The sequence below is a fragment of the Camelus ferus genome, chromosome 15 (assembly GCF_009834535.1).
Source record: "Camelus ferus isolate YT-003-E chromosome 15, BCGSAC_Cfer_1.0, whole genome shotgun sequence".
Classification (NCBI taxonomy): domain Eukaryota; kingdom Metazoa; phylum Chordata; class Mammalia; order Artiodactyla; family Camelidae; genus Camelus; species Camelus ferus.
In genome coordinates, this window is record NC_045710.1 from 33,056,068 (window position 1) to 33,079,678 (window position 23,611).

Consider the following 23,611-nt stretch of genomic DNA (forward strand, 5'->3'; position numbering starts at 1 on the left):
AGTGGGCACGTGGGGAGTTGTGGGACAGGGTTGGGGAAAGAGATAGTGCCCCAGGCTGACCAAGGATCTTCTCACTTTTTGGAATGATCTCAGGTTGGTAAAGGTTTTTGCAGCTCTTCAGAAGGTTTGCAAGAGAGAATGGCAGCTGTGAAAAAGCTGTGTTAACTGCAAAAACCAGTGTGATATCATATTATAAGCTATTTAAAGTTAGGGGGGAAACATGGCAGAGACACAGTAGAGTCCACCTTCGTTCAATGAAAGCCTTGAAGTAACAGGAAAGAAAAATGGAGGTAGGGCTGTTTGACTATAACTGCATGGTAGCTGACTTCACTAAGGAAGCTCCTAATGCAGTCTTATAACCACAGAAGACAAAGCAAGAAGAAACTGACTTAAAGCCAAAGAAATGGAAGGCGAGGCATAGGGAAGAAGACCTTCTTGCTCTTGTTGGGGATAAAACAAAAGAATGAAGATCCCTAGTGATGGGCAAGAGTAACTGTGGGACCTGGAAGTTCAGGCAGTAACCTGTCCAAATGTAGACCTGGAGCATTGACCCCCTGGGGGCCTGGGAACTCCTGAGAAAGCAGATTGTTGACCGTCTCATTCCAACAACCTGATTGAATCTCAGCCTGGGACAAATGGAGCAAGAGTTCCTTCTTGGGGTGCTGGAAACAACACGGGACAGGACTGGAGGAAGAGAGTGAATGGAAGTTTTCCTTTCACTCGTTCCTCAGAGTCGACACAATAAAATTAGCAGGGCTAAGTAGGCAGATTTGCGGGTTTAGAGGCATAATTAGTCCTGTTTTTCCCTCATCTTGACCTAACTGGAGTTCACTGGGTATGTAATGGAAAAAAAACAGCCAGCTTGATATAAAAATACAGGAAATGCCTGCAATCACTGCTGATTACAGTAGCAGCTTTCCTTCTGTTATTTTTGTGAAGGAGAAAAAAAACAGGGTTTGTTAGGTTTGGTTTTGTTTTGCCTCTTTTTTTCCCCTTTCCTAAATGGTAGAAATAACTTGGCCTATTAGTTCTTTTCAGGGCTTTCTTTACTCTAGCTAAATGATGTCACTTAATGTTTATAAGTGAAGGGTGGTGGGGTGGCAAAGAAGACATTCAAATTCTTATCATAAATAAAACTCCTGTAAGTACAAAATATATTCAGATGGTCCTAAATATGGCTTATCAGCCCTGAGGGCTCATGTTTTCTGAATTTCCTCCAATTTCTAATCTCTCTAGCCTGAACAGGATGAGTTTAGTTTTTAGCATAGTGCCTGGTTTTGCAGTGTGGTTTACATTTGTGCTAGGAGAGGTAGCACTGTTTCCAGCTATTTCTCTTCCCAGAAACCATCACCTTTTAGCAAGTTGGAGACTTCTGTAATGAGACCTTCTGAACCAGAGGACTAAGAGACACAGTGTTCCAGCAGCAGATAAAGAGAGCTAAATTCTCACCAACTTGGAGCTAATAAAAAACACCCCCTCCCAGTCTATTAGTGGAATTCATTGAACGTATCTTAATTTTGGCTTTAAGATTCTCAATGTCTGTTGCTGGAATTTGGATCGAACAGGTGAAGTCTGTTACAGTGTGTTTTAAAATGCCACCAGGGAATTTGTGGGTTCCTCTGGCTTTCAGTCAGGGGTCCCATGGGAGTTTGTGGATGGGAGACCATGGGGTGCCACCCAGGAGATGCTGTGATCTACGGGTAGAGCCATGAGGCGCCTTTGTTCCGGAGGCTCCAAGAGATGTTGTCATTCTAGACAATAGACTTAGGAATCTCAGTTCCTTAGCATGGAGTTCACGCAAAAAAGATAATTGGATTCTTAAGTGGCAGCACCATTTAGGGAGAAAAGCACTGAACTCAGGTTCTGAACACTGTCATCGGACATAGTTTTGTCACCTCTGATGAGATTAGACCAGGCGATCTTCAGTGTTCCTCTGGCAAGTGGTTCTCAGCTGGTGATTCTGCCCCCCAGGGGACACTTGGCAGTGTCCGGAGACATTTTTGGTTATTGCATCTGGAGAGGGGGCCCTACTGCTGGCATCCAGTGGGTGGGGGCCGAGGGTGCTGCTAATATCCTACAGTGCACAGGACCGCCTGCACAACAAGTTGTCCAAGCTGAGATGTCAGAAGTGTCAGGATTGAAAAACCCTGCCTGAGCTCTGACGTTTTGTAACTGCAGCTCTAAAGGCTTGGAGAGGTCATGAGTTAACTGGACCCTTGTTTTGGCTAGTAAGGTTTATGTATCTTAGGTGGAGCACAGCCAGAATTGCAGGCTTTTCAGACCCAGAAGAAATCAGATCAGGTTTTTTGAACCCTTTTGAAGACAGAGGAAGGCATTTCCTTTCCTTTTCTCCACTTGACAAGATTCTACAGTTTAACTTCTTAGATCATATTGAATTTTCTTTCAAAGGGTACCACCCATGTTTGAAAAACCAAAAGTTGTTGGTTTATTTTCTTTTGTTTTTGGTAAATATTAAATCAAGAAAGATATTTAATCTGTCCATACTGTAAAAACTAGAATAGTCTAAATATGATCCTCTTGTCCTATGAATGTATTAAGATCAATTTCCCACCTCTGGGATCCTTCTGGATATGTCACAAGAGCGTGTGGCCTGATCCTTTTGAACTGCTTGGATCCCTTTCCAAACTAAAACCACTCCTCTCCAGATAAATTTTGTTGCAAACAAAGCATATTAAAAGAACTCATTTTACCATCACGACTCGATCTAACCAGAGCACCTTAATGTTACCCCACCCTTTCAGTGTCTCTTATGGAGAGGTTTATGCCAGTAATGGTTTGGTGTTCTTGGGATTAAAAGGATTAAGAATACACAGGCAGACAATTCTCATTTCCACCTCGATGCACCCGTCATAAAGTAGACATTGCATCGTTTATGGCCTCTCGAGACCAGGCTGTCTTGAACATTTTATGGCATGAGATCAGTGGGACAAGACACCCTCCCCATGCCCTGAGACAGGCCTGACCCTGCACTTTAAGAGATGTCTCCTGGGTCTGTTCTCTCTGACACCAGAGTGCCCAGTGCATGCACGCCATGTCTTTGACACCCATGGGTGGGTGCCTGCAGATACCTGCCCAGTCTGTACTGCACGACATAGTGGGCTCTGAGATGCTGTAGGTTCTCACGGGAAATTTATAGCACCTGGAAGGGTGCTGGGCTTGTAGGGGATGGATAGAAAAATGTTGACTGATTTGTCGATGGGAAATTCTGGAGTGATGATCAGGCTCACCAATTTCAGTACTAGGATTGTATGGCACTGGGCATTTAGCACAGTAGACACATTCGGACTGAAAACCGTGGCCTCCTAGACCTAAACATATACCAAAAATGATGCTCATGGATACCTTGGAAACATGGAGAAAATATAGTAGTATTATTTTTGGCCAGGCAGTTCACTTGATGACCAGGCCTCTCCTGAATTGGGTTTGTGAATAGCTTAAAAAGAGCAAAGTAGACCACAGGCGGGAAGCATCATTTATGCCTGTCCCCCATTTTTCTTTCTTCCCCCTTCTTTCTTCCCTCCCTCCATCTTTTCCTCCCTATCTTCCTCCCTCCCTCCCTTCTTTCTTTTTCTTATTGAGATATAATAGGCCTGCAGTAAAGCACACAGTTCTTAGATATTAACAAATTTGTACACAAATATGCACCCATGTAACCCAGATCAAGATATAGACTATTTCTAGCACCTCAGCAGGCTAGTGCCCCTTCAGTCAGCACCATCCCCACCCCAGGGGTAATCACCATTCTGACCATAAGTTTGACACTGCCCGTTAGTGGTGAAATTCCCTAAGTAGCCCTGGTTGCACCCCTCTCATCTTGCCCAAGTCTGAGGTGATACATGAAGCTCCTCACTTTGAAAATCATTAGGAATAATTATTGAAGGGTTAAATTGTGCCTGACAATAAGTGTTTTCCATCTGTTCTCTCATCTAACCCTCAGGAACACAGCCTATGAGGTAGATAGTAATGTACCCATTTTACAGATGAAGAAACTGAGTCTTCACATTGTAACCGGAAGCTAGAAGTTTCGAGACCCGGGAAGTAAGGGAGCAGAATTGGAACCTGGCTATGTCTGGCAACATAATCTGTTTTCTTTAGCACTGGGCCAACGAGCGTTTGTCTCCGTTATACTGAGAAGAGCTAGTGAAGCCAAATCATTTTTCCTCTAAAATTGAGTTCAGATTCTAGAAAACTTTGCCGGACTACCTTGCCATTTGTCAGTGGGGCAGTATTTATTGCCCAATGGTCAGATTCTGCAACCTCTCTCTGGAATGTATGTTTAAACTTTAAGAAATAAGTTTACTCAAGTTCACTAGCAAAAACGTGCAAATACAAGGAAAGGAAAAGCTTCACAAAGGAAAACACTTGAGGCCCCCCTCCTTTTTGTCTACACACTACTCAGAGGAAACTCAGAGTAAAAAGATAAGCAAGTCACACACTTTAATGTCTTAAACTATTACCTCCAATTGTGGAACAGTTACTGGGAGGTAGTGAGGCTAGAATAAGGTTCAGTGAGATAATGAGGATAAAAGAATTGGGGGGAAGTCAAAAGCACAAAAAGCAAGGAATTACTTCTGTTAGGAGAATGAATAATTTCTCTCCTCACTGTCTAGAACCCTGAAGAGTTCTGCTGTTATCACATAGATCAAATGTATTGGTTTTACGTTATATTGTATCTTGGTCCCCTTCTATCCTCTTAGGTGTTTGGTAGTAAGGTAAGCCTTTCCAAGCACAAAGAAATCAAGTTGCCAGCAATGAATGAAGAAACAAATGTGTATGAAACACATACTGATTGAAGGGGAAGCAAACTCAAAGCATGGCTGAGTGCAAACACCTGACAGTGGTCAAGCCATTTCACCAAGTCTTCCCAGTTAAAAAAGTGATTTCTAAATGTTTGCTTGTAAATGAACAGATGTTAGCATCAAGCAGTGGACAGTGTTCTTACTTCTACTTAGAGTGGTGTTACTGCCTTCTGAGACATCATAAGGAATATGAATAGACAACCAGCTAGAAGGAATTTCCTCAAAGAATAGTTCGCTGTAACCCACTAACATTAATAGAATCAAGTGAAACCTTATTTGATCAGTACCCTTGATACTGCTCAATAATTCTATGTTCATTTCCCAACTGGAAATCCCTACTTGTCTTAGAAAATGACTGTAGATCCATGGTTCTCCATTTACGTTAGGGCTTCTGGATAGAAGAAATAGATCATATTCTTGGTGCCCAACGCCTCACTCATTGATCTAACTTTAACACTACAAACTCTTTAAGGACCAGGAGCAAGTCTTCTATCTCTGATCTTCCATTCTGTCTGACGAAGAGCTTTCCATAGTCTATGTGGTGAATGATAAGGATGGTTGTGTTACATGTTTATATAATGTCAGGCGGTCCTGAGTAGTTAAAAATATTTCTTCATTAGCAGCCTCCACTTAATTGGTAAATATGGTGAAGTTTGAAAAGAACCTCTTAGACACAGTTAAATCTTTTCTGGAAAAAAGGATGTCTCACTTGGACTATCTGACTGGAGCATGAATGAGACACTTTGGTAATTATTTGGCTTGCCTACTTTAGCTACTGATTGCCTAATACTTTCTCTCTGTAGCGATTTCTCAAATTCTTGTTCACCACCATGCTCTAGTCATATTTACACACATAAACTTTAGAAAATTGGAGTTTAATTGATTTGCATATACACTTATCTAAATATTAGTAAAAATGTCTGTGGAAAGAGCATTTGGGAAGATGAATTGATGGCCTGTACCACAGTTCCTGCATTCTGTAGAATTCAGTAATCCAAACCCTGATAGAAAGGAAAAATTGGCACAGTCCTCATCATAGGGTTGACGAAGAGGATTGTTTGGTTTCTGATATACTGTGCTCCTCTAGAAAGTTTTTTGGAATCAGCCAGTAAGTGAATAGAACAGTGACTTTGGGGGAACATTTTAGGTCACAATGACTGGATTTAAAAATAAACGTTCTGTGTTTATGAGAATTAATTTACCTAGAACAGAGGAATCTTTTCTGAAGTTGGCATATTGGACCAGAGGTTGGCTCTTACTGTGCAGGGCTGGGGGTGGGGGGAAGGAGTGTCAATTGCCTGGATATGGTTTTACTTTGCATCATCAGAAGGGAAATGAATTAGTCATTGACTTCATGTAGCCAAATATAATTGACTGATGGAATTTTTCCACTTTTTAGTGTCTTTGAATAATTCCCTTCTCCTAGGTTCACACATGCCAATAAATATATACATTAAAAAAAAAAAGAACAGTGCAAAGATACTTAGTAGGTACATGAGTAACGACCCTCTGAGAAAAGCAAATGCTTCAGCCTATGACAGTGAGCCATTCCTAATTCACATTAGGATTAGAGAAGCGTAAAAATCAAAGTCAATTCCATATATGATTACTGCCATAGCAAAATGCAGTGTGAATCAAAATCACGTTGTATGTGTCTCCATTGTATCTAAGTGAAGTGCCTGTTTAAAATGATTAAAAATTGTTTAAGGCAAGTTAATCTGTGCAAACAGCAGGGCAAATGTAAGCAACATGGTTACATTTGGGGCTGCCAAGCCAGGGCACTAATAGCCCAACAGGTTGGTTCTTGTAGAGTGGGTTCAGGCAGTGTTATTTTATCAGCCTGGCATCCAAGCTGTGGTGCAGGCAACACTTAAGTTTCCAGAAGAAAATGACTTAATAGATCTTTCTTTAGTTAAGTGTTCCAAAGAACCTGCTGTCCTGGAAGCTGACCCTCTTCAGCCACAGAGATCTCTCTGGGTCTCCTCTTGGCACCTCTGTTGATTCTTAAGAAGTCAGCTGTCAGATATTTATTAAGTGCCTACTACATGCCAGGCACAGTGTGGGGTCCTGTGGGGATAAAGTGGTGAACTCGTTCTCTTGGTTCCGTTTGTGCCTAGTGGGAGAGACAGGCAAATAAACAGGCATTCGCATTTCATTGTCACAGGTACTGTGAGAGAGGAGGTCCATCCAGGTGCCTTGGCACCTCTTAGGAGGAACACTGAACCTAACTGGGGGAGCTCATGAAAGCTCCTTGCAGGAAGTGGTGAGAGGTGACCAGTGAAACGGGCGTGGGGGAGAGTGTTACAGGCAGAAAGGACAGTTTCTGCAAAAGCCTGGAAGTGAACACTCGATATTTATACTTTTTATTTGATGTTTATTGGGACTTAAATCTGTATTTCCCATTTCATATCAGATTAAAAGCTTTTTCCCCAGTGGAAACTGTTTCCTTAGCATCCTTGGGTCTTGCCCACAGAAGCTGGTGTTCAGTGAGAGTCTGACGCACGTGAGTTCCCGTGCCTCTTCCCTGGAGTTCTCGCGGGAGGTGTGAACACTGCTGCCCCGGGCTCTCGCGGGCTCTCGCGGGAGCTGCTGGGGGCAGAGCGGCAGGAGCACAGAGGCCGGGAGGAGCACAGAGGCCGAAAGGCCCTGGACCAGGGCGAGGGCACCCCTGCGGATAGAAGAGCTGAGGTGAGGAAAGGCCCTGGAGGTGAAGACACTCCTCACTAATTGACAGTTTTCTTAAGGCCCAGCATTAATGGACTTCTCCTAGACTAGCTCCTTTGAAATATGGGTGGTGGTGGTGAACTTTAAAAACCAGAGTCTATTCATGCCATTTTGAGCCTCCTGACCCTTAGCCTAGGAGTTGAAGGGCAAAGTAGGGAGAAAAAAAGGCTTCAGGGCCGGAAAGCCTACAGATCTGGGGCTTCCCAGTAGCTCTGCTGCTTCAGTTTCAATTCTTTATTTAGCTTTCAGGTTTGTTCAGTTCAAACTCGTTGATCCTTGCCCTGAGACAATTCGTCACTGATATTTTCTTGCCGTGTTGCTGAAACCTTGGATTCTCAGACTGCTTTTAATACAGTGTCCTGCGTGATGACTCCTCCAGGTTTTATGATTCACTTGATGTTTTAATTTGAAGCTGGAGTAGAAACAGCTATATAGGTTTTTCTTTTCTTTTTTTTTTTTTAAGAGAGAGAGCCCTAAACCAGCATCTGATCCTCACCTCTCAGCTCTGGGTCATGCCAACATACACTGAGTAGCTGTTATTTGCCTGGGCCTTGTCTGACAGCCTGGAGGCAAATGCATTAGGTATCGCTGGTCCTCACTGCTCTTCTCAGTATTGGTCTCTGTTCCCAGCTAGTGCTGTGCACATAATAGGTCATCAACAGGCACTTATGAAATGTATGGTGGTCAGCAGGGCCTCTCCACTCTCAAAGTACACTGGCCTGGCTCCTGAGGTAGTTCCAAGTTTGTAAGCCTTTGACAACAAACAGCTGTCGTCACAGGCCGCCTTCATGAGTGAGGGGTTTTTAGACCGGCCTGGGATTGTTGGCGGCGTGGTGGTTATTCAGGGGTCTTAGTAGTAAGCATAACTCTGACTAACTTGCACAGAAAAGGAATTTGCTGGGCAGAGATGGAGGTAGGTCACAGATACAGCAGGTAAGCTGGAAAACCAAGGGGAAAATGGGCGAGGCTGGACACAGCTTGCCTCTTAGACATGACAATAGCACACCATGGCTTGGGCGGCTTGCAGGCCCGTCACCTTTGTGCCCTGGCCTCAGAAGTCACAGGAGTATCAAGGTGGCCGTGCCTGGGTGTCCCATGTCCTACAGCTCACAACCAAGGTACCCACCCCATCCACCCATAACAAAGTCAGCTACAATGGGAAATAAAGATAACATCTAAGCAACAAGGGTGCAGCCAGCGTTGTGCAATTCCTATTTGCATTTCCTCATTCTGATTTCCCCTTCTGGTGGTGGTGGTGGTGGTTTGCCATTGTGTTGCTCCCTCACAGTGTCACTTATAATGTAGTCAGTCTACAAAAACCTGCGGACATTGAAATCTGTTTACATAGCAGACAGCCTTTTTTTTTCCCCTGGTAGGTGAGGGAGGAGTAAGAAACTAGTGGTTTGAACGATCAGATTTGGAAATTGGTCATGAAGGAAAATTGGGATTAATATTTGCCAAGCATTCTGTGCCAGGAACCATAATGAATTCTTTACATGTTATCTGATTTAAGCACCACAGTAAGCCTTTGAAATGAGTGTTGTTGTCCCCGTTTTACAGATAAGGAGCCTGAGGCTCAGTGAGGTTCAATCAGTGTGTTCACATATGGTTAATAAGTCAGAGGCAGAGTATCTCCTGCTAGGTGGCCGGGCCTCTGCCCTTACCAATCCTTATGTGACATCACAGACAGTCCCTGTTTTGGTGAATGTCCCCTAATCCTTTTGTTGCTGATCTGTAACCATTTTTCTAAAGGCCCCAAATCTAGATCACTAGTTGACCATTAAAAATAAGTTTGACAAGCCAATGAAATGTCATTATTGAGAAGTCAGGGCTGGATGACCACATGCCCAAAGGCCTTCTGGCCTGGAAATTTGGGTGGGTGATCCTTAAGTGAGGCCAGAGAACAACCAGACCATCCGGATTTTCTGACCCCCGCCCCCGGCACCTGCACTGGCCCGGGAGCCTGGGGAGAGTCCAGACGGTGCAGCAGCTGTGCGTCCTGTCAGGAGCTCACAGCTTCTCAGGAGCTCCTTCAGTGCCTGTGGCCTCCACCACCCAGTTTAGACACACATGCCAGATGTGGTCAGGAGCCCACACTGCAAGGTAAAAGCCTTGGTTCCCACCCCTACGCTAGCTGTGGGCATCTAGGCAAGGTATTTACCCTCTCGAAGTCTCCATTTTGACATCTATAAAATGAGAGTGATGGCAGTCCCATTACAGAGAATTTGGGTGGGAAATAGATCATCCACGTGAGTTGCACTAGTAAGTACGCACCAAACACTTTAGGTGGCGTTTGGTGGTCTTAGGTTTTCTCCTGGTTCCGCTTGCATATGGCAGAAGCCAAGGCTTCAAATTCTGTCTCCTGCAAATCATCTCACAGAGGCCAGGGCTCTTAGAAGTTGCTCAGTACATACTTGTCACTTAATGAAAAAGAAACAACATGGACCAGAGTTCATACCAGCTTAAATGTTCATAGCACTTTTACTTCTGAATATATTGTTTATTATTCTAATAACTGATTGTCTCTTTCCATGTTAGAATGTAAGGTCCACAAAGACAGGGAATTTGTTTCCTCCATGCCAAGAACAGGACATGTCACACATTAGTTGTTCACCAAATATTTGAATGCATGAATAAATTGGTCTTTTCTATGAAAGAGAAACGAGGTGGCTAGAAACCTGTGGGCAGCCTCAGGAACCTCCTGACCCCTGGGCTGACTGTCCCAATGTCCCACGGGGACTCCAGCCAGCCTTGGGTTCTTGCTGGAGGCCACTCATCTGAAGCTGCCTCTGCCTGTCTCTCGCCTTAGCTCCAGCCAGCTCACCTGCAGGGCCCAGGGCAGAGCTTTTCAGATTGGCAACTGCTTAGTTTGATGTTGTAAGACTCACTGAGAATTGCTGCCATTTGGATTTATGATTTTAATTGTTTTATAGTTTATACTTGTGCCCTGTAGTGATTTTCCAGTAAATTAGAACATTTATGTTTCAAAAAAGAGCAGGTATGGTTATGAGTATATATAGATGTATCTTAACAGTGAATCTCTGGCAATAAAAACTGACAGTTATCAACAGATAGGAAATTAACATTTGTTTACTTAACTTCTATTTGAAGCTGTTAAGGCATGAAAATAGTGATTTTTTTCTTTAGCCTGATAAGAGACAGAGTTTGTATTTGTGTACTCTGAAGGCTTCAGGAGTAATTGTTGTTTCCATCTCTGTTAGCATAAAGCAGTAGGTAAAAATAAATTGCAAAATTAAGAAGAGACCAGTAACACCAAATATAGTCTAAGTTACTTAAACTTCTATTGATTTTATGTAAAACATGTTGTATATACATGTATTATACTATATATACATATTTTAATTATATAATATGAATACACATGTACAAATAATTATACTAAAAACATTTACATGTATTAATCATCTAGATAGCTCATTACATATATACTTTATTGCATGTATATAATCAGTTCATAACTCAACATGTATCTATATCATATATATTAATCATACTGTTTATTTATTACATATGTGTACAGTTAGCCCTTGAGCAAGGCAGGGGTTAGGGGCATCAACCCTCTGTGCAGTGGAGAATCTGTGTATAGTTTACAGTCAGCCCTCTGTATTTGTAGTTCTGCATCCACAGATTCAACCAGCTACAGAATATGCAGTGTTGTACTACATATGTATTGAAAGACCTTTGTGTATAAGTGGACCTGTGCACTTCCAACGTTGTTCAAGGGTCAACTCTACTATATAATATACATGTTCTTTATTATGTATACTTTATTATACACACAATAAAGTATCTAGTATGATTAGTAGAGATTAAGAGTTATACATTGCCTGAGTCCATTCTTATATTACATGTTAACTACTTTATTGCCTGTATAACTCACTGTATATGTATATGCAGGTAATACATAACTCTCAACATCTCTCTACCTGAACCTCTCTATATAGTCATTTGATGTTTATCTCTATATCAATCATACTATATACTTTATTACATATATATAAAGTACGTATATAATTACATACTGATGTATGCATGCAATAAAGTATATAGCATGATTTATGTGATATAGAAATGCACATATATAGAGACACTGAGAGTTACCTATTGCCTGGGCATATCCTACAGCACATGTTAACCACCTTTTTAGTTTTCACTGAAGTTTTCTTTTTTGCCACAGTACTTGCTAAAAAAAATCACAGATCATAATTTCTTTGTTTAAGAATAGAATATTTGGAGGACTAGTTAGTTATAGAGCTGAATCACCAACAAATTGCACATTCCTGTGTTTAATTTGGTCAAACCACTTGCCTTCTGGCTGAGAAGTATCCTCCCAGACCTCATCACTGTCTCCACTTGGTTGGGCTCATTCATTGGCCAGCTGGCTTACCCACTGGCTTTGTTAAAAAAAAAAAAAAACAATTAAAATATGTGCCCTATACAGGTAGAAATTGCTGCTTGTCATAGATGGTCAGTTTAGCTCAAGAACAGTAAAGCTGTAAGTCCTAAATCTGAGGGTCCGCTCTGCTCTGTGTGTGTACCCTCGTGCCCTTAGTACACTTCTGGGAGCTTGACTATGATTGAAGGAGCCTTTGTTCAAAAGTTGGGTTTCACTTTTTCCTAAGACAGAGATGGGCCAACCTTTTTATAAGTACCTCCCTCCATTGAATGTAACTTATTGCTATTTCATCCACACTGATGGCCAAACAACCTGCTCTACTATGAGGATGCATTCAGCTGATGAATGCCAGCAGAGTCAGGGGATGTACAGCACTCTGAATGTTAGCTGAATGACATCTAGAAAACCCAAATCCTGCTCCAAGAATAGTCCTAGGGTTTAAAAAAAGAAGGAAAAAAAAAGGAAGTAGCTGACTTAGGCCGGACTCAGAGATGAGGATGGGTCAGTGGCCATTAGTAGGCCCCTGGAGGGGATCTAAGGCGCCCTCCAGGCAGGATTTGAGAAGTGGTACTGAAGCTGTGCACAATGCCCTGTCTCCTCCACTAACTCTCCAGAGTCTTCTGACCAGTCTGTACAGGATTCTAGGGGAAGTTGCATATTGTGATAAATGCCCACCTTAGTTTAATGACATTGAGCAGATTTGCACATAATTCAGAAGGGCTTGTAGTTTGGTGGAGAGTGATTTTTAATGGGAAGGAAATAAAGAAATACCCAGAGTATGGTTGCCCCCTCAGATGGAGCAGTAGGTAGGGAGTCGCCAGGGAAGGCAGCCAGGAGGCAGTGGGCCTGGTGGAGTAGAGATGGCGCCCAGGAAACTGGACTGGTGTTGGGCTGAGACGCCAGTACACCCACTCACCTGGAGGAGGAGGGGGGCCTGCTAGACCCTTCTTGGTTAGAGACTGGAAGCCTCCTGGAGAACATAGGACTCCAGGGGGTTTTCTCTGAATAGGGGGTTCTTCCTGCATGGAGACTAGACTGTCTTATGAAAAGACATGTCTCCGGTGTCACCTGCACAGTTTGTGGCTTTATTTTTTCCCCTGAGTGGAATTCTGGAAATCCCTCCTCTTTTTCTGATTGATAGTTCTGAAGTTTTCATTTCTTTACTAAAGCCGTTCATCAGGCCAACCTTGGCACCTGATACCTCTATTGATCTGGAAAATCTTTTCTCAAAAAATATAGTTTCTAAAATTAGAATCATAAAGCAGAAAGAGAAAATATCATTAAATATAAGCAAAGGCAAGTGACTCTATCTCCATGGGATCAGTCACTGAACTTGAGACCCCTTGGCAACATGGCAGTGATTGGCCAGGCTCTTTGGTTGAGATTCTCTCTCCTCTTTGGGCTTCCTGGACACCCAGGCTCCTGGGTCTCCTCTCTGGTTATTCCATGGCAAGTCCTACCCATTAGTCATTGGACTTGCTCACGGTACAGTTTTACCACTATACTATCTTCTCGTAAAATCCACCCACATTCAGTATTTCTCCAGCCCAGATCTTCATAGGCCACCACCTGGTCTGTCTGTCCAGTTAGCTGTCTGTGAGGCATCTCAGACTCAGCAGGTGTGAGTTGAACTACAGGTCGACCCCTGCCCTCACTCCAAACCCTGGACCTCCCCGTAAATATGCATCAGGTGCCACCATGGAGGTTGTCTTTAGCTTTAATTCTGTTTCGTAAATGCCATCAGATTGTGTCCTCACTGGTGAACGAGAGGAATCTTCTTGACCCACCTCATGCTCATGGACCCAAATGTCCCCCTAGACCCAAGTCCATGAACACACCCTCCCCTCCCCCAGACTCACAGATGCGCACACACACGTGCCTTCACATATCCAATCGGCTGAAAAGCGCCACATGGTCTCAAAGCAAATACCTTCCATGGCCAAATTAAACAAATACAAATGTAAGCCTTTTTTTTTTTTAAAGAATAACAAAATCTGTTTTCTGTCTCTTCAGAGGTCAGTCCATTTTCAACTCCCTGGCCTCTAATGAGGCTTCTGATATCCTCCAAGTAACTTGGGTGACCCCCACTTTGCAGGAAGACGTGCTTCCCCTACATCCCCCTCAACTTGTTGGAGTTACATTTGTGTTTCCTCAGCTCTTTATCTGGCTGGGCTGACCTGCAAGGGGCTGACCACTCGTCAGCACATGGCCCCTTACGTGGCTGGACATGGAAGCCCTACACTCACTTATTTTGGCAACTTGTCGTCCTGACAAAGGAGCTTGAGGAGTGGTTTTCTGGCCTTCCTGTCCTGGAATTCTGGACCCTGCTAGGGTTCCATTGTCCACTTCTACCAGGCTCCAGGCATACCTCCAGAGGGTTACTCTTGGTCCTTTAGCTGGAGTGGCCCTTTCTGTGATGACAGAATGCTGGCTGGATTTCCAGCTGCAAATTGCTGAACCCAAAAAAGGCAAGACCGGCAGACCTTGCCTTCTAAGGACAAGGGGTGGTGTCCTGTTTGTCCCTCTGGTATAGAACTTACCATTCTAGGTGTCCATCTGGACTCGGGTCCACCTCTCCCTCCAGACTCCTCCTTCAGTACAGAGACTGTGTCTTCTCTCAGTATCCTCAAAGCCTAGCACCAAAGCAGACCCTTAGTGGTGATTCAGTAAATACTGTGGAACCTTCCATAGTAGGGTCAAGTTGGCAGCAGTTGTATTAGTAGTTGTAGTCATGCCATTAACTAGACTCACTGAAATGGGCTTAATACAGATCTTGCTCATTATCTCATCCAGACACTCAACAAACATTGAGGTCCAGGCACTTTGCAGGGCTCTGGGGACCAAACTGGGAACACAAAGATGCAGCCCCTGTTCTCATGGAGCTCATGTGAGGGAAACCGTAAATTTAAGGAAATAAACAAGCCAAGTAATTACAAATGGTGATCATTGCTGGGAAGGAAACGACCAAAGTGACCGCGAATAAAGGAAGGGTCCAGGGTGGGTGGTGATGGGATGTTTCAGACAGGGTGGCCAAGGGAGGCATCTTTGAGGAAAGGGGTTGAAGGCAGAGATCCAAGTGACACAGAGTCTGTTTTCCAGGGAGAAGGAACGGTGATGTGGCAAAGGTCTCAAGCAGGAAACTGCCCAGTGAGCTTGAGGAACTATCGGAAACCCCTGTGGCTGGACGGAGGGGAAGGTGGCACCAAATGAGACAGGAGGGCCATCCTGGGACCAGAGTGGGGCACTCAGATGCCACTCTGACTGCCACGGAAGCTGCTGGGGTCAGCAAAGGGTCCTTCCTGAGCATTACAGGGGATTGGATGGGAAGGTGCAAGACAACATGAGATTCAGCTGCCTCTGATGGTTTTGGCCTTAGTTTTTAATACTATGTTTTAGTAGTTCCATCTGAAAATAAGGTCATCTGGCTGCTGGGGGCCACCATCCACAAATTCACGCCTCTACTCACTCATTCCTTCATCCATTTGACCAACAAGTATTGAGAAGCTAGGATGCTTCAGGCACTGGGGGGATTCCTAGGCCCTGCCCTCATGGCGTGGGTCACTGCGGAAGACAGGCACTCCCAGTGGGGCCAAGATGCGCAGTCAGGAGACAGCCTCACCCATCTGGGAACCGCCCACAGGCCCCAGGTTTGGATTGTCAGGAGGTGTGCTGAGGGAGGAGGCAAAAAGGCCAGGCTGGTGGAGACCACAAAGGGTCTCTCGCACCATGATAGGAAGCAAGTGCATGGGGCGCCACTGAAGAACGCAAGTGGGAGGATAGTGCCGTTTGATTTACATTTTGTATAAAAATGCCCGCTAGCAAAGGCTTGCTGCAAACTGGAAAGGGAAGCATTTGGTATGCAGCAGCCTGGAGTGCAAGTTCAAGTTTCCTGGGCTTCAGCAGCCTTAGCTTCCCAGGGTCTTAGACAAGAAGGGTTCTCATATTTGAGGACCGTAAAGCTCAGGGAAGCAGATTGCTTGAGGTAACCAGTGTTTTTGGCCCTGGTCTATACACCAAACCCCAGATAAGCATTTGAAGCACAAGTTGATTGGTGGCCTGGAGAGGAATTGGGGCAACTAGGTATAAATGTCATGGTGGTCAGGGCAGCCCATCCCACTTACTGGGGGCACAAGTCAAGGCCTATTTCCCATCAGTGATGTCAGGATATTATCCATGACTCTTAAGGATAAGAATTTGCTTTCATCACTGGGGGTTAAAGAAGAAAAGTAATTGGAGAGTCATGGAGAGTCATGCAATCAGATAAGTTATTCTGCCGTGAATCCAAGTCTTAATGCCCAGGTGCAGCCCCAAGCTATTTATTTTGGCTATGAACAGGGATGTTGTTTCACACCTCAGGTTTCCAGCTGTCATTGTGATAGCTGAAAGTCTGCTCTCTTCAGACAAGGGGTCATCTGTTTGGTTAAAACAGCAGTGTCTAGCTTATCAGTTACATCTCATAACCATGTTGCCATAAGTCAAAAGCAACCACCACCCCAAGAAAAACAAGTGTGTTCTCAATCCCACAAAAGAGCAGGAGTGTGGATACAGGATTTTTTTTTTAACTCCACAAGCAACATGGCATAGTGATTCTGGACATGGGAGTTAGTGTCAGACACTCGCCACCTGTGTGTTCCAGACCAGAAAAAATGACCCCTAAGACCCTTCTTCCTCATCTTTACAAGGAAGATAATAGTTGTCTTACCAGATTCATAGGCTATTTGTGCAATTACATAATGCATATAAAAGATTTACCCCTGAGCCTGGCATGCAAAAGCATTTGGGAAAAAAAAATGGTGGCTATGATTGTGTTCTAAATGATTGAGCTTTTCCTATGAAAAACTTAGAGAAAGATTTCTCTGCAGACTGGCTCAGAGTGAAATATTGACTCTCAGGTATCAGTGTCACAGTAGAGAATTCTTTAATCGTTTACCTTGGCTCTGGAGCAAATTATGCTTTTCTATTTGATGGAGAGGCACAAGGTACACTTTCCTAGGCTTCTTACTTGCCGTCCCATCTGGCCTAGGATGGGACTTGAGTGATGTGGCCTTCCTGGGGGGTTAAGGGGTGGCTGCCACAGAGAAAGCTGGGAGGAAGGATAACAGCCAGTCACCAGCTAAAGGGGCAAACTGTCTTTCTCTTAAACAGATTGTCAGATTTTTGAAGGTGTTTGGCAGGGTCTAACAGAGGAGCCTGTATTCCCATCTGATCAACCATAGTCATTTGCAAGTCGTCACTATTTCTCCAAAAACAAGCAGAGTTTTTTCATAACCTCTCCTCGAGGGCCTGCTCTCTGGTAATCCAAATACTTGGCATCCCGAGAAGTAATCCCTCTAATCTCTTATCTTCAAGTAAATGGAAGAATTCACCTTCGTTTCTGTGGCACTCAGGCCTGAGCTTTGTGAAATTAGCATGCCAGTAGGGTGAGCATACTAGTGAAGTTAGGGCATCCAAAAAAAAATATATATATATATGGAGCCAGGGTGAAGGAGACAGGAGCATATGGGTCTCCTTCTTCAAGGTGAGTTTTCAAGTCAGGCAAAAAAAAAAAAAAAAATCTTTTTTTCTTGCATGTGAAGGGTCTCACAGGTGCCAACCCTGGGCTGAATGCTCTGTGGTTTAGAGAAGAAGAGTTTCCTGACCCTTATAGTTGGACGATCTAGCGTCAAATTGGGAAACTATAATTTTACAAATGGGAAAGAATGAATTTTAAGCTGAGACGGCTAGGGTCCTGTGTGCGGAATACAGGACTCCACCCACCTTCTGAAGTGCGGGCCCCACTCTCCTTGCTTGGCTTTGTTGCCCACCCAAGTTCTTTATCTATAAACTGGGATGATGATACCCATGGCGCAGGGCTGTTGTGGTGAGTGAGAGAGATAAGGTGTGTGATAGCCACAGAGCTAGGGACAGGTTACCACTGCGAACCACAGCAACCCTGCGGGTCCACTCCCAGCCTGGTGATCCCTGAGAAGTTTGTTGAGGGTCTGGAAGCTGTCACATCAATCCTGATTAGAAACACCTGTGCAGCCCCAACCCTTCCTCCCTATCTCTCTACCCTCCACCCTTTTTTTCCTCCCCTGGGGCCCTTGGTGTTCCCATCAGGTGCCATTCCCCAGGCCCAGGGGAACAGAATCTGATTTTTCTCACTGGGCTAGACTGAAAGTTTCAATCTCTGTCTGTCTCTCTCATTTAAGCATCAGTTGTCATTTTCTCTCATATGTTCCAGTTGCACGTGTTTCCTGTTTTTCATCCCACAGTGTCTCGGTGACTTATACACAGTAGGAGGTAATAAGTATACTTCACAAAGTAAGTATACTATTCAAAGGATCTAGTGACTTGCCCTCACAGGGCATGTGTATTTTGAGAAATGACTATTGGAGATGCATGGAGAGGACAGAGTTCTTGGGGTAACTACTGTGTATCTGGCACCATGCAAGAGCTTTCCCAGTGGTTACATCATTCAATCATGGCAGTATTATCCCCATTTTACAGATAAGGAAACTGAGTCCCAAAGATATTTTATACCAGCCCAATATCATCCAGCTAGAAAGTTGCAGAGTTAGGATTCAGATTCAGAATGGCCTCACTGCCTATCAGGAAAAGAGAAATTGAGAGACCCACCCAGCATCTCAAATCACAACACAGAGGCACCTACAACTTCTTCTATATAAGCCATTAGCTGCATAGATAACCTTGCGGGGTGGAAGCCTTCAATTCTTAGAAGCCCAAATCTGTATATCAAATTGTTGTGGACATATTTCTAGAGATACCAACAGTTGATTCCTTGTCATGTTAAAACTATACTTTTGTTAAAAGTATAATTTGACCTTCTGCTGCTCTCACCCCATCTCCAGTGGATGTCCCTGATACAAAGACCTTCTTTATATCTTCTTCCCAAGCTCACAGCAAACTCACTTTAGAGATCTGCTTTTACTTACAGACCCCTTTCCCTTTCTTCAACCCAACAAAGTAGTGCAGTTGGTCATAGGAGATTTTTTTTTCTTCCTAAAACTAACAGCTAGGTCTTTCCCTTGACTCCCCTCCCCTCAGATAGGTTTTATAGAATTGAGAAAGAGAAAAAAAAAAGGTATGTTTTTAGGGCATTTCCTTTCTTGGTGTCTTTTGAGTTTCTGGAAGAGATCTGTGCTCCTACCCCAAGGGAGCCTTGGTCATACCATCCTGCCTCTAAATCAATCTTTCCCTGTCAGCCACTATGACCTCTCTGCCCCTGTGTTCCCCTTCTCACCATGAAGCCTTCCTTTCCCAGCCCAGAGGAATTTGGGTCCAGTCAGCAGATGGAGATTTCCAGCTCATAGGTCTTACATTTGGCATAAGGTAGTCATGGGCAGCCATGTGAAGTCAACTCAGCACTGCTTCTTACCAGCCCTGAGACCCTGGGCAAGGGACTCACCTTTTTTGAGCCTCCATTTCCTCATACATTTAGAAAAGTGGGTTGATGGTATCAGATGTCAGCAGGGTTGGCATGGGCAGGGTTCTTGTCTCTCAGGATAAAATGGCAGAGGACACCCCAGGCAGATGCTTCCTTCCCTGATAGCCAAAGCATGGTTCCCAAATCCCTCTCTAGCTTCATGATCGGGGTCAGACCATCTTGGAACCTTGATCACTGTTTAAGATTTAGAGAAGTAGTTGTCCACCAGAGGCCCTGCAAGGAGATGTTTGGCAACATCTAGAGCCATTTTTGCTTGTCAGAACTTGGTGGGTGGGGTTTGCTAACAGTATCTAACGTACAGAGGCCAGGGATACTACTGAATATTCTGTGAGGCACAGCACAGCCCCAACACAACAAAGAATTATCCAGCCCCAAATGTCTGTCCAGCTCCAGTGTGCCAGAGGTGAGAAACTCTGGACCAGAGGGAGAACGCATGGCCTGCTCCTTGCCCTCTTCCCTCCAGGCCACAAACAGCCCCTTTGGACTTCCAGCAGCTGGTAGAGGAAGAGACTTTCCGTGGAATTTCTCCCAAGTCCCCAGTCTAGTGGAGAAATACAATAAGGTAGCCTTTGATCCAGGTGCCAAGAGACAAGGGCTGTGTTAAAGGTATTCTGCCTGAGGAGGAAATGCTGGGAGGGGGACCACCCTTAAAATCAGGGACTACCAGAGGTGCTCACCTCTTACCATTGTTCTCAAGGTTCTGGTCAACACAATCAGATAGAAGACATCAGTTACAAATATAATCACTGAAAAGGAAAAGGTAAAAAGGATCACTAACTCTAGATGATTTAGAAAATCATGAGGAGTCAACTGCAAAACTCCTTTACAAAAATGAAAGTCACTCAGTATAGTGGCAGGGCTCATAATGGTAGAAATCAATGGCTCATATATCCATATGCAACCTGACAGGAGATATAATAGAAGAAAAGACCCTGTTTCCAATAGGAATTTGAAATATAAAATAATAACTTGGCTTATTTAGAAGTGGATTCAGTGGCAGTTAACATTTAACCCCAAATAACAGTGCTTTAAATAAAATCCAAGTTTATTTCTTTTTCTTATGAATATCTTCTGGAGGTGGGCAGCATTGCAGGGGCGTGGTCCTTGTCTTTGTGGTCGAAGGTGGCGGCTAAGACTCCAGACATCCTCATTCAGGCAACAGGATGGAGGAAGGAAAGAAAAGGAAGGGTAAGACTCTCCCTTTTAAGGAGACTTCCATGCAGCTGATTGGCCAGAACTTAGTCACAGAACCACACCCAGCTCTATCTAAGGAACGCTTTGAAGTCTCGTTTTAAACAGCATCACTGTGTGCGTGACTTGAACGAAAACATTCTCTCACTAAGGCAGAAAGGGAGAATGAATATCAGGACAACCAGCAGTCTACCATGAAATGTAACAAGAATGTACAAGATCTATAGGGAAGAACTTTAAAATCTTCCTAAAGGACTCAGACAAGACTTGAACAAATGGAAAGACAAACAATGTGGTTGAATAGAGAGACTCAACATCATAAAAGGATCAATTCCCCCTGAGTTAATTTATAACTTGAAACATGTTCCCCATAAAAAACATCACTAGGAATTTTTTTTTAACTAGGCAGATGATTCTAAAGTTCATATGGAAAAATAAACAAGCAAGAGTAGCCAGGAAATTTTGAAAAAGAAGAAAGGGCACCAAATCTACTGGCTGTTAAAACGTATTATAAACCTATGATAGTTTAAAAATGTGGTACAGATCAATGTTATAGGGTGAAGAGTACAGAAATGAATGCAAATATAATGAACATTTAATACCATTATTTGATAAGGGTGACATTTCAATCAATGAGGAAAAGATGAAACTAGTCAACATATGGGATTGAGGCAACTTATTAGATATCTGGAAACAAAGTTGGATCTACACTTCACACCTTTTATCAGGACGGACTCCAGTTACATCAAAGACTTATGTTTATAAAAGGGAAACAGAAGTATTAGGGAGAAACCTTGGGAGAATGCTTTTATAACTTTGAAATGGGTCAAATAAAGCCTTTCAAATTAAAACCTAAACAACAAAAACCATAAAATTACACAGCAAATCAATTATATAAAACGTAAATAAGATTGGCCTGGCAAAAACCACCATAAACAATGTCAGAAATCAAAGAGTAAACTGGGACAAATATTTGCAATTCTTAGCCCCCACAAAGTTTATTTCCTAATATAGAAAGAACTCCTAAAAATCAATTTAAAAACAAATACCACAAAAGGAAAATGGGCAACAATTTGCAGGAAAAAAATACAGAAAAAAAATATGAAAAATGCTCAAACTTACAGAAAAATTTAGGAATATACTGAGAGAGAATTTCTACCTATCAGACTTGGCAAGTTTAAGTAGTGGCCTTTCTGACCTTCAGGGGCCATTCAAGCTGTGCTAATCTTTTCTGTTCCAAAGGACAGGAATGTAAGTCAATAACTCTTCCTTGGGACTTGGTTTCATATGGGGAGTTGGAGTTTAGAGACACCCAGACAGTGGAGGGGGAATCTGAGGAAGATTCCAAGCCTCAGTGACAGGACGGTGGGAAGAAGGGAAGAAAGGAAGGAAGGCTTTGGCCTGGTGCCTTCCCTCACCATAGCAGAGGGGCCGCTGTCCGTGCTAGGCCCTGGTAGTCCCCGTGGGCCTTCAACAGGGGCAGCTGCTTTCCCCAGGGAGCGGAGGACCAGGAAGCCAAGGGCTGGTGTGCATCTGGGCTGGGGCACAGGCAGAAAAGCAGGAGGTGAGGAGAAAGAAGACATTCCACCTTCTTGTACCCTGAGTAGGGGCCCCGAGCAGAGGGAGAAGCTGAGCCTGCTGGGCCAGAAATGCTGAGTCGTAACTTTCAGAACAAGGGCAAGATTCAGGCTGGCCTAGAACCTTCTGTGTCTCTTCCATTCATACACAAGAGAGCAAGTCCTTCCTGTGACATAACCAAGGCTCCAAAAGAGAGTGCTTTGACCAATGGCATGCAGGATCTTGATCAAGGTGGGGTTCAGGTCCCAGTCCCACCAGCCCCCTGTCACCTTGCAGAAGTCACTTACCTTCTTCCGGCTTCCATGTGCTTATTTCTGCCACTGTCCTGCAGTGGCAGTCTTCCTAACTCTCAGTGTTGCTCAGAACATGGATGTGGTTTATAGACCATCAGGCGCTTTCCACGTGTTATTGTTACTAGTAGTGTGAATGTTGCAATGGTGATCGTGGTGCATGGATGTAAGTCTTAGAAAGGCAACTCTAGACTAGAGAGTGTGTAACTCAGTGGGGCCCAGGGGTCAGCCTCTCACCTGCTCAAACATCTGCAAAGACACCCAGCTCCCTCTCAGTTTCCCCTTGAAGGAGGGGGATGTAAGGGTATTAAAGGCCTGCTGCTCTCACACACCTTATTACAGTAATTCTTCACAGCATCAGGATTGTACCATCCCAACCCGACAGATAAGGTTACAGACCAGCAAGGTGACTGCACCAGGATCACACCCCAATCATGATTATAACCCAGACCGCCTGCCCACAAGTTGTATTCATCTCACTGCTCCCCTAGCCAGAGCCAAATGTTGACCATACACGGTGGCCAGGGAGGGGACTTGGGGAGCCCTGGTCCCAGAGGCTTGGCTGGTCAGGCGCACTCTTCTTTCTGTAGTTCCTGAGTATTTGCTTAGAGCAGCACATTTTATGTGCTTTCTCTTTTGTCAAGAAGTCCCAGCTGTACACGGAAATGGGGCCATGGGTGCAAGACAGGCCAGCCCTAGAGTGCTTCCGGCCCCACCTTTGCACTCAGGCCTGGATTCCTGATGGTGGCTGGAGTTCAAGTCCAGATGTCAGCAGGCTTGTGAGAAAGGCCACTACTGCTCTGGGTGCAGGGAGAGTCGGCCTTCTTTGCAAGACCCCCACCCTCACGCCAGAGTGGCTACTGAGAGAGATCCAGGGTGAGGACCTCCATCCAACAGTCTGGGTCTTTCTGTGGGACAGGTCTGGTATGTGCATACTTGGTAAGGAAATTCTTATCCCGAGCCTTAGATTTTATACACAATCTTACGTGGAACCCCAAACTGCCAAACAGGCCATGTAAGAGCTTCACTGGCTGAGGCCGGCATGCCCCTGTGGCCCCCACTCCCTGCACAGAAGCACCCAACTCTGTAGAGCCTGGTTATTGCAACCAGTGTCTCTCTCTTCCTGCCACCAGGGCCTTCCCCC

The 23,611-nt window shown here is 44.2% G+C and overlaps 1 protein-coding gene across 3 annotated transcripts in view; it reads left to right on the plus strand.

Moving 5' to 3' along the window:
• PRKCE (protein kinase C epsilon) overlaps window positions 1-23,611 on the plus strand; it is a 470,469-nt gene that overhangs the window by 413,079 nt on the left and 33,779 nt on the right. The gene's annotated exons all lie outside the window — the stretch shown is intronic.